This window comes from Cupressus sempervirens, chromosome 6, assembly GCF_028749045.1.
Source record: "Cupressus sempervirens isolate cs-2001-9-10 chromosome 6, ASM2874904v1, whole genome shotgun sequence".
Classification (NCBI taxonomy): Eukaryota; Viridiplantae; Streptophyta; class Pinopsida; order Cupressales; family Cupressaceae; genus Cupressus; species Cupressus sempervirens.
Window position 1 is genome coordinate 612190284 of NC_143123.1, and position 14592 is coordinate 612204875.

Sequence of the window (14592 nt, forward strand, 5' to 3'; positions counted from 1 at the left end):
ACTATATGAATCAATCTTAATGTTTAAATTAAGCCTGAAGGTTATTACTTATTATGTCTTCATATCTCATGAAATAGTCTAATTCATTATCAAAGCCCACCTACAACATTGAGATCAGAACTGTCCCACAAATTGTATTCTAAATGAAGGCTTCAACCTTAGCATTTTTAAGTGGAGTTGTGGTAGAAACATAGATCTGCACAAAATAGATATTAGAAACATATTAAAATTGAATAGAGAAAAAACATAGAACAAATACTTAATGTATATCTTGACCATTTTGTTCATAGCTACAGTCAAGTTCATTTATGTATTCTCTACATCTTGCTCTTCTTGTTCAGTACTCTATGTAAGGATGTTAGATAAGTCTGATTTCTATTGAGGAATGTAATCCATGATTGTAAATTGTTTTAATTTTTCTAACTTTGCAGGCTTTTAAATTTAGGAACTCTGAGTACTCAACAACTACACGATATATTCAGATTTGATAGATTTATATCTAAACTTTTCATCTCATTATTATATATCATCTATGCAATATACCTTTTCTTCCACTATCTATAATTTACATTCATGCTTAATAACATGTTGATGAAAGTTGTTACTAACAATGAGAAGCATATTCATATTTAATTTCTATAGAGTCACATTGAAGTTCTTTTCGGCATCCCACTTAAAACATATCAGTAAGGCTTAATGGCTCCATGGTTGACCTCCTTCATTATGTAGACCACTTATATATGGCACAAGACTTTATCAACGAAATGGAAATAGAACTCGATGTTGCTCTATGGAGAGCTTTTCTTAGAGCCTACAAAATTCATAGAAATTTGGAAATGGGAGAAAATGCAACATGACATTTTTTTAAGCTGAAACCTAAGATGTTTACTTCTTATATAATGCTGTCAATAGTTTACATCAAACCTGGCAGGTAGGAAATTTTTGAAAAGGTACAGGAAATGTTCAAAAATGGGAATGTAAAAAAAGAAACCTGTGTGCAGTTGGATTGTGGTCAACAATCCGGTAAATGCCTTTTTTGTAGGAGATGGATCTCATTTGCAAACTGAGATAATATATGAAAAATTTAGCTGGTCTTATAGATGTAATAACTAAAAAGATAACTAATCTAGGCATTATTTCTGATTTATTATGGTCTGGATAAGCTTCCCCCTAACTATCCAATAGAGATAAAATGAATCCAGCCTAAAGATTTGAAAAAAAATAGGGATTTGGAGGTGAGCTCTGGAGTTATTTGTACAGGTTTGGTCAGCGTAACAAGATTACAGAGATTACTTAATGATCTGAATGAAGAGAAGAGGTTAACTGTTACAAGATTGTCGTGATTACAGTGTAATAAGATTATTGTAACTATAGATGTGTGGACCATTAAAAATGTGTAATAATGTGATCAGTGAGACTTTTCCATCAGATTTCAAGATTATTGAAGACATTGATGGAAGGATGCCAACTTTTTCCATTATGCCTAATGTAGATGTTATCACTATAGGAATGCTCTTGATGCCAAAATAGCCCTGCTCAGAAATCATAAATGGCATGTCTAAAAGTGTTTCTGTTCATGCCATAAAATAAAGGTAAAATCATAGTATAGAGTTTGGAAAAGGTAGAAGAATGATTCTGCACTAGGCAATTAAACCATGCCTTCTATTTTAAAAGAAAAGCATTATACTACTAGAAGCGTAGATGCCTGCAGACATGGGGATATGGGTACTGGTATGTGTTTGAGACACAATTCAACTTAGAATATGTGGGCAAATGAATAAGAATATGGTCAGAATATTTATAAATGTACTCATAAGAAGTAATAAGGGAGAGGCCATGCCATCAATATTCCTATAATAGAATTTATCGTCAACTATTACTTGAAGTGAATAAAGAGGAAGCTGGCAGTAATTTTAAGTTTGAGGCTTTATGAAACAAACATCTCGACTAAAGAACAGAAAAATTGTTTATATCAACACTTACCTAACTGTCTTCTGTGTCATCGCATGCAAAGCATAAAAACAACATTAAAAGTTGAGTAATAAATAGAAATATGAAGACGCATTTCCATACAACGGTCACGAGGAGGGCTTGACCTCAACTGCATAGTGAGTAGGAGCATTCTTATCTTGTGTTGTACCTATATTACCTACCTGCAACCCATCTAATAACAAGGGGAGGGGAAACAAATCGATAAATCCATATGGCCTAGCTAGAGAATGTGAACGGTTCCCTTAATCAATCTACAAGGGTTGGTAAATTTGAGAGGGGACTACATGAATAATAGGCAACTATAGAGGTGGGGGTGAGGCATCTTGCTTGAAGTATCTATGGGGTTTTAACATACACATTCATTGTAGATAGTAGTTTTCCACAATTTATTAGAATTCTTAGCTGTATTTTCTAGGTAGATTGTGTTACTTTTTCCCTTCAGCTCTCTCATCCTGATGATGGATCACAGAGTGTGATCCGAAACGTTAATGCAAAAATTGTAACACAATCTACCCAGAAAACACAGCTAAGAATATACATTCATATCAATACAAAATCATTGCACCTCCCCATCCCCACCCATGCTCCATTTCTATCAATACTTTCTATTTCCGTCCTCCATGCTTCATGGTGCCTACTCCTCTGCTCTCCTCACTATTATGTTTTTCTATTGCTATTACTAGTATTTAAATGAAGTTTATAGATGCTTTGTAAAATACATCAATGTTAAATTCAACCATATAGTTATTGAGGATGACCTATGCAAAGATGGGTGTTTAGTTACTTCTATTTGCTCATTTCCAGTCTTATCATCAGCCTCATTATTAGCTGATATTCTGGGAGACTAGAGAAATAAGGGAAGAAGAGCATGAATTACTGGATTCCCTTCTAACAAAATTACCAGTGCAATCAAATGAAGAACAAGATACAATTTCAGCAACTCTTGTACACCCTGGAGGTCTGTATGCTCTGTATACCAGTTTTTTGGCTGGAAATTCAGTGGACCAAATTTGAAATTTTGCATGTCCAACAACCATTGCACTTTTACATCTAATTCTACTACCAGTTTCTATTCTGGGTTTTTTTGCAAAGCTTGGTATATTTGCTGGAGGCCCTGTCATGTCCCCTTTTCAAATAATTTAAAAAAAAGAAAATCTTTGCTAAGGCAGGCAGGCCCAAGAAAGTGAAGTTTCGGAAAAAGGGAGTTAATCTTTGGAAACCATTGGACTAATAAATGATAATTATTATTAAAATATGTTTCATTAACCTCTCTTGGACGTGAGTTACAGTTATGCCCTTTTTAAAGAGGTTTGGAGGCATTTTGGGGGGATTCCAGACTTGATTTTTGCTCATTCTTTGTTATTCTTCAGAGGCTGCCAAACCTGTGGAGAAGGAGACCCAAGAACGGGAGTTTGCAGGTTTCCAGGGAGACCCAAGAACGGGAGTTTGCAGGTTTCCAGGAAGGCTAAGGACGGGAGTTTGAAGCCATTCCATGTGCATGCTCATACAGAGTTTGCCTTTGTGCTGAACAGTGCAGATTTGTGAGTTTCCGGGTGTATTTTTGTAAGAGTTTGGTGTTTCCGGTTGAGTATTTCATATCAGTTTTGGTTGTTGCTGTATTTTATACTTTAAGCTGTTAAAATAGAGCTGAATATATATATTGGGACGTGATTAAACTTCTGAGATAGATTATTAGTGTTCTTGTGGTGTTTCCGGGCATATTTTGTGCTATTTCGGGAGCCCGATGAGCATAGTTTTGGTCCTACATTTTTGAGCTATTGTGTAAAGGCTATACGGATCTGGAAATGTCAATTTGTAGGCTGTTATGCTGCTGAAAGTTCTGTAAAAATTTCCATTTTCAGATTCATTAATAATTTGTGAAGTTGTGAAGCTTTTAGCACTATTTTCAACATACCCGATTTGGGGTTTCTTGAGGAATTGGTGGATCTTTGGGATATTAGCTGTTTGATTTTAAAGATCTGATTAGAGGTTGGAAATATCATGAAAAATCAGAAAAGGGACATTATAGGCCCTTTGGTTGATTCACTTATGGATTTTTATCCGAGAGTGTCCGCTTTTAATTGTTTAAGCATTGTACAGATTGCTGATCAATTAATATTAGCAGGAATGAATATTTATGCCCTTGATAGGGCCATTCTTGTTGTGGCTTCTACCACTTAATTGCTTTTGCAACCATGGTTTATTATCTTAGTCCTAGCAGGTGTTATTAAGAGGTTGACTGGTTTAGTATGTGGATGGCATTTGAACTCGATTGGGTAGTCCTGTTAGCTGGTACAAATCAACCAATTGCACTTTCTCATGCCAATTCCATGCTCAACAGTGTCAATATTTTGTGTGAGGTTCAAGGAGCATCAATTTTTGGCATTCTACTATTCATGTTAGACCTTGTTAAATATTTAAAACTAGCAGTTGCATCAATGATATGCTCACTTCCTGTTTTGATTATGGAGGTTTGGCCATGGAAGATGACACGAATCTTGGTAAGAGAGAGGAAAAAGTAACTATAACAAGCCTAAAAGTGCACAAGGCTCTGCTTAAAGCCAAGCAGAGACATATGTTCCTCAAATGGTGTCTCTTGGACCATGCCACAAGAACTCTCTAAAAGAAGATGTCATGGATGATTACAAGCTCAACTCTGCAAAGCATGCAACAAAAGACAAGCCCACTCTCTTCGAATACTTCCTTGATCATTTAAAGGAGATGGCCTCGAATTTTGTTCAGTTCTACAAGTTTGAGATCGATGACCCAAAAAAATTTGTGACGACCAATTTCTCTATGATGGATGGATTCTTTCTCTACCAACCTCTCAAAAATGGGCGCCATGATGCTCAAAGTGAAGTAAGTCAAAGAAATAATGAAACTCGGCCTATGGTAACTACAAGCATCAAATGTGATATTGTGAAGTTGGAAAATCAAATCCCCCTTCCTTCTCTTTGAAATAGATAATAATACTCTACACAACAAGACACTTGGGTCTTGTCTTAACTCTCATATTCCTCATCTCTCATGCTTTCAATTGTATAATAACTTCAACACTGATTATGAATATGAGCCTCATCTGTTATATTGTGTGCACAAATATGTCTCATACTTCTTGCATACCAATAACCCAAAAGAAGAAGAGGAAGATAAGCCAAGGAATTGTATTGGATTTGAACATTTCACGATAACTCTTGACCACAAGGTTTCAGCCACCTTTGGTTTCATCTTTCCCCACCCAGCAAAACAGGGCCATGGAGATCTCATTGATATATAAAATGCAAAAGAGCTCGTCAAAGAAGGAACAAAGTTCAAAACCTTGGCCAAGGTGTGGGAGGGGCTTGCCAACTCTTCGTTATTTTGTGAGTTTGTGGAAGAGCCCCATGTCATTAAAGTTGCAAGTAGTAAAACATTGATCAATAATTATTCCAAAAGGAAGATCAGAAATTGGTGGGAGATGCATGTCTGCAGACCGTTCAGATTTTAGATTATTGGGAAAAGGTATACAAGAAGACGATCTTGAAAGGAAAATACAATATTCCTATCACTATAACAATCATTGTTGGTACTCACAATGGGTTAGTAAAATTTAATATCTGAAACATGCTAAGACTCTTCACACTTAATTTATGAAGAACTACATCATAAAATATAATAAATTATAGAGAGTTCACTACATCATTAATAGTGGATAGGTGAAAAAATGTAAAATTTATCATGGACAAGTTAGATAGTATCAAGAGAATGTGCATTGGCTAAAGATATTATTGGAAATTGTCTAATGGCTATTCTCGTGTCTACAATGAGGCTAATATTTTATTATCTAAAATTTTATCCTAAATTAATTATACTAATAGTTATAATCATCTCAAGACTTTATGGAAATATCACAAACCATCTAAAATTCAATTGCCATAAATTGTAATATATTGTTTGAGACAAGCTCTATTTTACAACCACCCAAATACAATTTGGCAAAATTAAAACATCAATCTCTTAATGTCTTAATAGATATTGTTCCAATAATCTTCGTTCAGATAACCACTTTTAATAGTGACATCAACCTTTCCATTTAGAAATTCAAATTCTCTCATCTCTAACCCAACACACTTCAATGATTTGCAATCTTTTGTATTGGCCAACAACCTTTCTTCTCTAGAGGAAGTGGCCACTAGAATCTTTCAATAACAAGGTTCCATACAACTTAGAACTGCATTTGAACTTTCTCCTCATAGACTCTTTTTAGTCTACAATCTCATTGAATGAGTGAGCTTCCTTACATACTTTATGACCTTTGCAGTCAGCAATCTAAATCTCCTCCAATAATTTATAATAGATCAACATTTTTGACATTCTTTTACTAATTTAATCATCATAACTTATAACATATTATTTAGGACTAATCTATATTCTATAGTTGCTAACTATAATTTTATAAGATTAAAATATCATTCTCTTAATGTTATGATGGATACCATCTTAACAATCTTCTTTTATATAACCACTTTAAACAGTGATATACTTCCCACCCCTTCCCATTTAGAAAGATTAATTCCCTCCTATCTAACCAAACTATTATAATGATTTGCAATCTTCTCTAGAGGCCACAACCTTTCTTCAATATTGGTAGTGGCCTCTAGCAGCAACCTCTATCAAGGTTCAATACACCTTGTAGCTGCATCTGATCTATTTGAAAGGGGTGACCTAGCTTGATCACCTTTGACCTCGACATCAATCTATTTATTTTAAACTAGAATTTAAAAAAAAAAAATACTATGTAAACTTCAACATCTTTCTAATTTGTTGCGACTTTCTTTTATTTGTGGTGATGACAAGTATCTTCAGAAAACACAACAACCTCATTTAGTCAGCAGTCTCCCTTCTTAGTCTACATTGCTTATTCTTAATAGAAACATATCACTCACTCTCCCAAATTCATCTTCCTCTCTAGGCTCTTTAGGATTATCAAATATCATGAAAAGATAGAATAGAGGACAATGCAAACTATTTTACATTCAACTTATAGAAAAATATATCATGAACTATAAATAAGAGTTACCTGCAACATTAATGATGGGTTGATAGATGGGAGAATATAGGGAGAAACTGTGCAATAGCTAATGATAATATTGGAGATTCCGTGAGGTATTCTCCTGTTTATGTTGTGACAATTCTAACATTTATGTTTCTTAACAATATCAACCTTTTAATTATATTAAAATACATGCATTCATATATGCTAAAGAATGATAAACACAACAAGTTTGGGTGTTACTATAAAACTTCATATTACAATATATAGGACTAATCCATGCACAGATTAGAAATAAATAGAAATAACTCTTCAAATAAATTCATTGAGGTCTGAATATTCGATTCCAGTAATGTTTCAATATGCAGCAGAGACTATTTGTTTTGAGCCCAAAATCTATAAAAAATAATTCGAAGTGGCATTGCTATATAATAATATATCTGCCCAGAAAATTTTGTTATCTTCTTTTTATCTTTATCAGTTATTAACATAACACTTTAAATACAAATATAAAATATCTGACAATTGTTAAACCAAAATTTGAATTGTAATGACCAAGTAAATATGAGTCACTAAGTCAAAACTTGAAGAAGTGTATGTTATTTCTAAAGTGTGTGTATCTTACTTTCAATTGAAATAAATATTAAATCTCAAAATATATTAGGGGTGTTTATTGTGATAATGAAATAGAAAAATGGAGGTTGTTGGAAACCCATAATCTTGTCACTTGATTAATGGTCCTTTTGCTAGATATGACAAGCATTTCAGGGGCTATCATCTCTACATTGAAGAAGACCATACACCTACACAAAGCTTAATACAATTCTAAAAGAGACTAGGGATTTCTCCTCAAGAATCATAAAGATAAATGTTTGCCATTGATTTAGGAAACTGATTACCCATTGCACCTGCTAGACAATGGAGGAACTACAATAGGTCTCTTCACTCTCATCTTTGACACATGTCCAACCAAGCAGGAAGGTTTTGCTAACCTTAGTTTAAGGATTTTTCTATGAGGCTAACATTGCAAATCCAAAAGGGGTAAAAATATCAACAAGATAATTTATTGTGCAACTTATAGAGCCAATGGCCCTTTAATGGTATGATGGAATGTTCCACATGTGGAAGCTCTTTCTATAGTGACCTTCAAAAAAGCAAGGGATTTTTGGTTGCAGCCGCATGCCTTCCTCACTCATAACCCTTTCCACAAAAGAATCCAAGAAAAAATTATTTATAATGCCTTCCCTATGTGCAAAACTCTCACTGACAGGTCAATATCTACCATCTAGCATGAGTATTCATAAGTTATTCCATATTGTACATCTAGAAGACTCAGATTTTGTAAGGGTCATTCTGGGTAAGGAGGTGTTTTCAGACACATCATGCTAAGAAAATGACATCCTTCATTATAGACTTCTTGTCTTGGTCATTGGTGCAAAGGATTTTGGATAGGTAACTTCTAGGCTAGATTACAAATATTTTTATCAAATGGGAGTTCATACTAGATGATGCAATATTTTCACTACCAAGGGAGACCCGCTGCCACATATAATCTCCAACAGTGTATCTATCTCACCCTTTTACTTTGATTACACACCCACATCCACTGAGAGTGTAGAAGAAATTCTGCTAGGCTCATGACCCATTTATGAAGGGCTCCAACCAAGAAGACCAAGTATGTTCTCTTGAACATAACTTTGAATCCTTTGAGGTACATTAAACCTTAGTTTCTACAGTTACTAAAGGGAAGAAATTGGTAGAGTGCATACATTGATATTATTGGTTTTTGCAGTTGCCTAAGGGTAGAAATTGGTAGAGAGTAAACACTTAAATCATTGGTTTCTTCCCTTGCATCTCATCAAGTTCAAGAAGCAGCCAAGTCCTTAGGATCCACACCAAGTAGCCAAGTCCATTGACCTTACCCATACCCTACCTCATATGCCCATTATCCATGGCAGGAGGTAGTGCTGTAGAAATATTGTGGAGCTACTTCATGGGCTAGTTAAATCTCTTCAAGAATGGAAAGCTTTTATGCTTCCTCATAAGTTGGTTGGGAAAGTTTATCATGCCTCAAAAATCTAGAGGGATCACGCCAAATGGAATAAAGAAAATGCATCTTTGTAAGTAGATCTAGGAGGTAAGAAAAACACAACTGTGGTGATTAGGTTTCTTTCTGTCAACAGATGTGAATGCAAAAACATTCATTACTCTAGCAAGAGTGACAGATTGGGAAGGACCCTTGAAGGAATTATTTCTATGACAAAATTGGCACAATATAAGATGTGAAAATGGTTGAGGGTACATCCCAATTGGCTAAAGACAAGGAAAAAGAGTTGGATATAGGATGTCAGAAGGCTTTGAGATAAGACATACTGGAGGACTTTTAGTTTAATTCTTGAGATCAAGTACATGCTGCCAATGTTCCTTAATACTATTAAAGGTTTATTTTTCAAACCATTCCTTGCATATGAACTTGTGATAGCTTATGCCAAATGTTGTTGCATGGGACTTGTGATCATACCTCCAAAAATTTGTGCATGTTAGGTTACTTTTTTTTTTCTTTCAAGAAAGGCAGCATCCATAAAGCATAGCACCCAAGTGATGTTAGTAATAGCAAAGTGACAGAAAAAGAACTTGGAACTATACCTAAAGCTTTTGATCCACAAAAATACGTTGTATAAATCCACTGACACTAGAAAATGCATGGGTTCATCATTTCCATAACTACAAATGTTATGCATAAATGTTATACCAAAAGAAAGTATTGATGAGAAAAACTATTCAAAATATATCATCCTAAATGTTATATTTGTCGTAAATTTACTTATTCTTGGGTACCAAGTCCATGAGCAAAAGATAGTCAGACTTCCATTCCACTTTCTTGTATTTAGAACTCAAATTTAAGGGAAGTGTGAGGTTATTGACATGACATATTTTTAAGAAGAACTCACTTGAAAAGGTCTATTATGAGATGAGATATGGCTACAATCCACCATCTTGTGAAGAAAGAAATGACATGCATTCACTTCAATCATCAAGAAAAGATGCCAGATGCAAAAAACAATTATTCAGTAAAATAAGTGGTTCCTTCAAAGACAATTCATGGGTAAGAAAGATACACACCCCGTTGTTTAGAGAAAGTTTTGGGAATTATCATGTTCAAAAAAGAATGGTCAAATAAATTCCAATAGATATGTGACAATGACAGAGATGGATTATGTAAAGACCTATAAAGTGCATGCACAAGAAATATTGGATACAAATATAAGGTCACTATGTGGAAATATAGTATTTCATGTTTTTCTTATCCAAAGAACAAGATGCATTGACATGTTGAAATTGAAAGAATAGTGAAATAGAGATTGTCTTGAAAAGAATAAGGCATTGTACCATGTATCAAGGCAACAATGATAGTACAAGATTGCAAAGGCTAGCTCAAAATTGTAAGAGGAAAGGTTTAGATAGATATTGAACAATATATACCGTAAGGGTTGATTTTAGAGCATTTTTCATTCCCATCTCATTTTTTCCATTAATAGTACTCTATTAATTGTTAGTTTTGCACTTCAAATGATTTTTGAATAGAAGCATGGCGAAATAAAATTCCTTTTATGCTTTAGGTAATTTTTGGGGCAATCATCCTCCTATGTAACCATTCCTATAGAATTAATCATAGTTTCTTTTTACAATCATTTAGGGTTTTGCCTAACACATGTTCATCTCTATACCAAGAAACAAAGAGATAGTATGAAATAGATAATACCTGTAATGGTAATCGGATCTTGAAAATAGACGAAAAGAGATTTTGTTCTCCTATAATCAAAGCAATGCTTTCCTACACCTGAATACTTGCCAAATTGATAAAACCAATGGAGGTGTACCCCTCCTCAGCCTGCCTTTGCATTCCTGCTACAACATTAACAAAATCACATTGAGGTCTCCTTGGTTTTTGCACTAAAAATTTTCATTCCCTCCTAAAACTAAAAATATTTTGAGTCATTTGGAATGGGTGTATTTTCTTAACAAAGAAAAATAGCAAAATTAAATAAAATGTAATTTTAATTTATGAATTTATTTTATATATTGTATAAGTAAAGTAAGTTATTAATTGTAAATATGATGTTAGATAATTTGAAATAATTTACTTTTTTCTTTATTGTTATTTATTTTTATTCAAAAATATAATAAACCTTTACTATCATATATTTATATTTTATCAATTTTTGAAGAGAAAATAGCTTAATAGACTATAAATATTAATGTCAATAAATAATAGTTTTTAATATAAATTTAATTTAAAATGGTGAACAATATAATACTAAAATTAAATAGTTATAATTTAATTATATAAATATAAAAATATAAAAATATATCAAATTAAATATAAAATATCTTAAATCATTATTTTTAGTAGTGTTAATAGTGTTTTATGATACTCTTCTTAACCCTCATTCTTATTGTGGAGTTATTCATCATCCTAACTCAAGGACACCTAAAAAAATTAAGAAACACAAAAAGGAAATAAGTAGATAAAAATAATTAGTTGGTTCTGCAATTCAAAAAAAACTAAAGATAATTTTGTCCTTCTAGTACAATATTAGGAGAAGATCACTTGTTGAGGCTAATCAACACCACGTTGAATGATGAGTTCTTCTTTGACATGGTCCACCAATACAAAGTAGTGGAGGTATATACAATGTAATCCAATTCATTTGGTAATAGTTTTGTAGAAGTTTCTCTAGGGTGAACCAAAAATGTTTTGCTCCAAGCTTGAGAATGTTACTAATAGTATTCCAAAAGGAATGCTTATTTCTCTTTGTGAACAGGGGTATGCCTAAATAGACACTTGGTAACTCACCCTATTAGAAACTCAAAGTCTTTGCAATCCTTCATCTCTAAGACCTTTCTTAGTGTTCATAATATAGATAGTGGATTTGTGATTGTTTTCCTTTTTTCTAAAAACTTAAGTACAAAGTTCTAAAAAATGAGCCCTAGATAGACAAGAAATGATCTGCTTACACCATATATCTAAACAGTCAATTTTTTTAAGAATATTGATAAGAAATAATAACTAGACTATATTATAAGTCTTTATTTAATAGTTTGGGTGACTAGTTATTAGTGACTAATTATTTAGTAGTTTGTTTGATCATTTATTTAGTAGGATTTGTTTGAGTAACTAAATATTAGTGACTAACAATCATTTAGTAGTTTATTGTTTGGATTGTTTAGTCACCTGACCTTGTGATTTTACCAAATGACCAAATTAATTACTTATTTAGTCACCTATAGATGCAAGTTGCAAAGAAACAATGGAATGTGATTAGTTTTAGTCACTTGACTAAAAGTTTTATTAGTGTGACTAAAAGTTTTAGTCGCCTAGTCACATATTTGCCAAAATGTACTAGTGACCATAACAAAATCACCTTCCACAAAATGCTAGAGTTAGCCAATAATGATTCCAATTCTTGTAAAGGAAAAGAAAAGGTGAAAGATACTAAGGTCAGTACTATAGGGAAGTAGGTTACTTTTACTGATTTAGGAATGGGAGAGTATAAGTTTGAAAATGCCTTGTGTGTTGGACAACTACCACTCTCCCCTCATTCCTTTAGAAAACCTTCACAATTACCACCTCCTGCCAACAAAGATACTATGCATGTTAACAAGACAATATTTGAATAGTGAGGTTCACTTAGTGATGAACATATGGAATCTAATATCCTAGATTGGCTATACTATGATGGAAAAGATGAACCTATGGAATTCCCCAAGGATAAGTATGTTAAGGCCCCTCCCATTATCAAAAACATGGGATATCATGGTACCAGCTTTGGACCTAAAGAAAATGGAATTAGACAACCCCTTGAAGCTAATAGCTATCCTAAAGGATGTGGTTTGGGCTCTATTAAACCCAAGGTATCCTTTGCTGACAACTATTGTATGGTTGAGTCTGATTCTAAGATTGAAGAGGAGAAATTCTTTGAAATATCCTTCCAATACATTGAGGATGACCTAGATAACCATATCCATGCCATTACCATAGTCAACCTTTCACCCACAAACCTACCTCTCACCAACCCTGACATGATAGACTGGGACCCTCAAGACACACCACTAGCTCTTGATATCTATAAGTTTGATGAAGTAATGATGGCACTCTTTGGCCTTAAGAATCTCTAATATTACAAACATAAGATCCAATACAGTGAGGAAGCCTACTTTGGTAGCCAACTCAACTCTCTTAGTCACAAAAGTGAAAAAGAAAAGAAAAATAGAAAAATAAAAGAAACATCCTCTAGTGAAAACTCTTCTAGGGCACTTTTGGATGAAGAAAAAGATAAATAAAGTATGCATCTTCCCGTGAAAACCTCTCAGAGGTGCTAGAAGAGGGAGAGGTTGACTTTTCATTTAGACCTTTACCACTAGAAAATTCATCTATTTTGAATGAGGACACAATTCTAGTCAACTTGGGTACAGAGGATAATCCACAAATCACCTACATTGCATCTACCCTAAGCCCTGAAGAACAAAAGACAATGACTAAATTCTTAAAAAAGGGTAAAATCAATTTTGCATGGACATATAGAGATATGCCTGGTTTAGACATAGATTTGGTTGTGCATCACTTGATAGTAGATCCCAAGATTAAACTAATGAAGCAAAAGTTGCGCAAAATGCATCCTAAGGTAGCACTTTTGGTCAAAGTAGAATTGTAGAAAATGTTAGAGGAAATGTTCATCCTTGATTATCTTGAGTGGATCTCCAACATTGTTCCTTTAGGGAAAGCATCTGGGGGCATCCGTGTGTGTTTAGATTTTTGAAATTTAAATTTTACATGTCTTAAGGATGATTTTCCACTTCCTAACATAGACATCATAGTGGATTTGAGTGTTGGACATGAGATGTTGTCTTTAATGGACGGTTTCTCTAGTTACAACCAAATCAAAATTGTAGAAGAAGATCAACATAAAATTTCATTCACCACCCCATGGGGAACCTTTTGTTATCAAGTCATGCCTTTTGGCTTGAAGAATGCCAGTGCCACCTATCAATGTGCAATGACTACAATATTCCATGATCTTCTACATGTCATAATGGAGGATTTTGTTGATGACATCCTAGGAAAATCAAAGAAACATGAGTCCCACATTGATGTCCTCACCACCATTTTTGAAAGATTGGAGAAATATAAAGTGCACCTAAATCCTAAGAAATGTGTTTTTGGGGTCAAATCAGGCAAGTTGTTAGGCCACATTGTGTCAAGAAGAGGTATTGAGGTAGATCCCACTAAAGTAAAAGCCATCATGGAAATGCCTCCACCTACCACATTGAAACAACTCTGTATTTTTTAGGGAAAGTTACAGTCCATAAGATGATTTGTGGCTCAGTTAGTAGATAAGGTCCATCCACTTCAACATTTACTTTGCAAGGACACTAAGTTTCAGTGGGATTGTTTATGTCAGAAAGCATTTGAACAAATTAAGGCATACTTGGCTAGTCCTCTAGTTCTAGTCCCTCCAATTGTAGGACAACCATTGATCATATACATTTCAACCACTTCAGTTGCC

At 33.8% G+C, this 14592-nt stretch overlaps 1 pseudogene; it reads left to right on the forward strand.

The window, feature by feature from the left end:
* Positions 1-1701: 1701 nt before the first annotated feature.
* LOC149553724 (solute carrier family 40 member 2, chloroplastic-like) overlaps positions 1702-14592 on the forward strand; it is a 195320-nt pseudogene continuing 182429 nt past the window's right edge.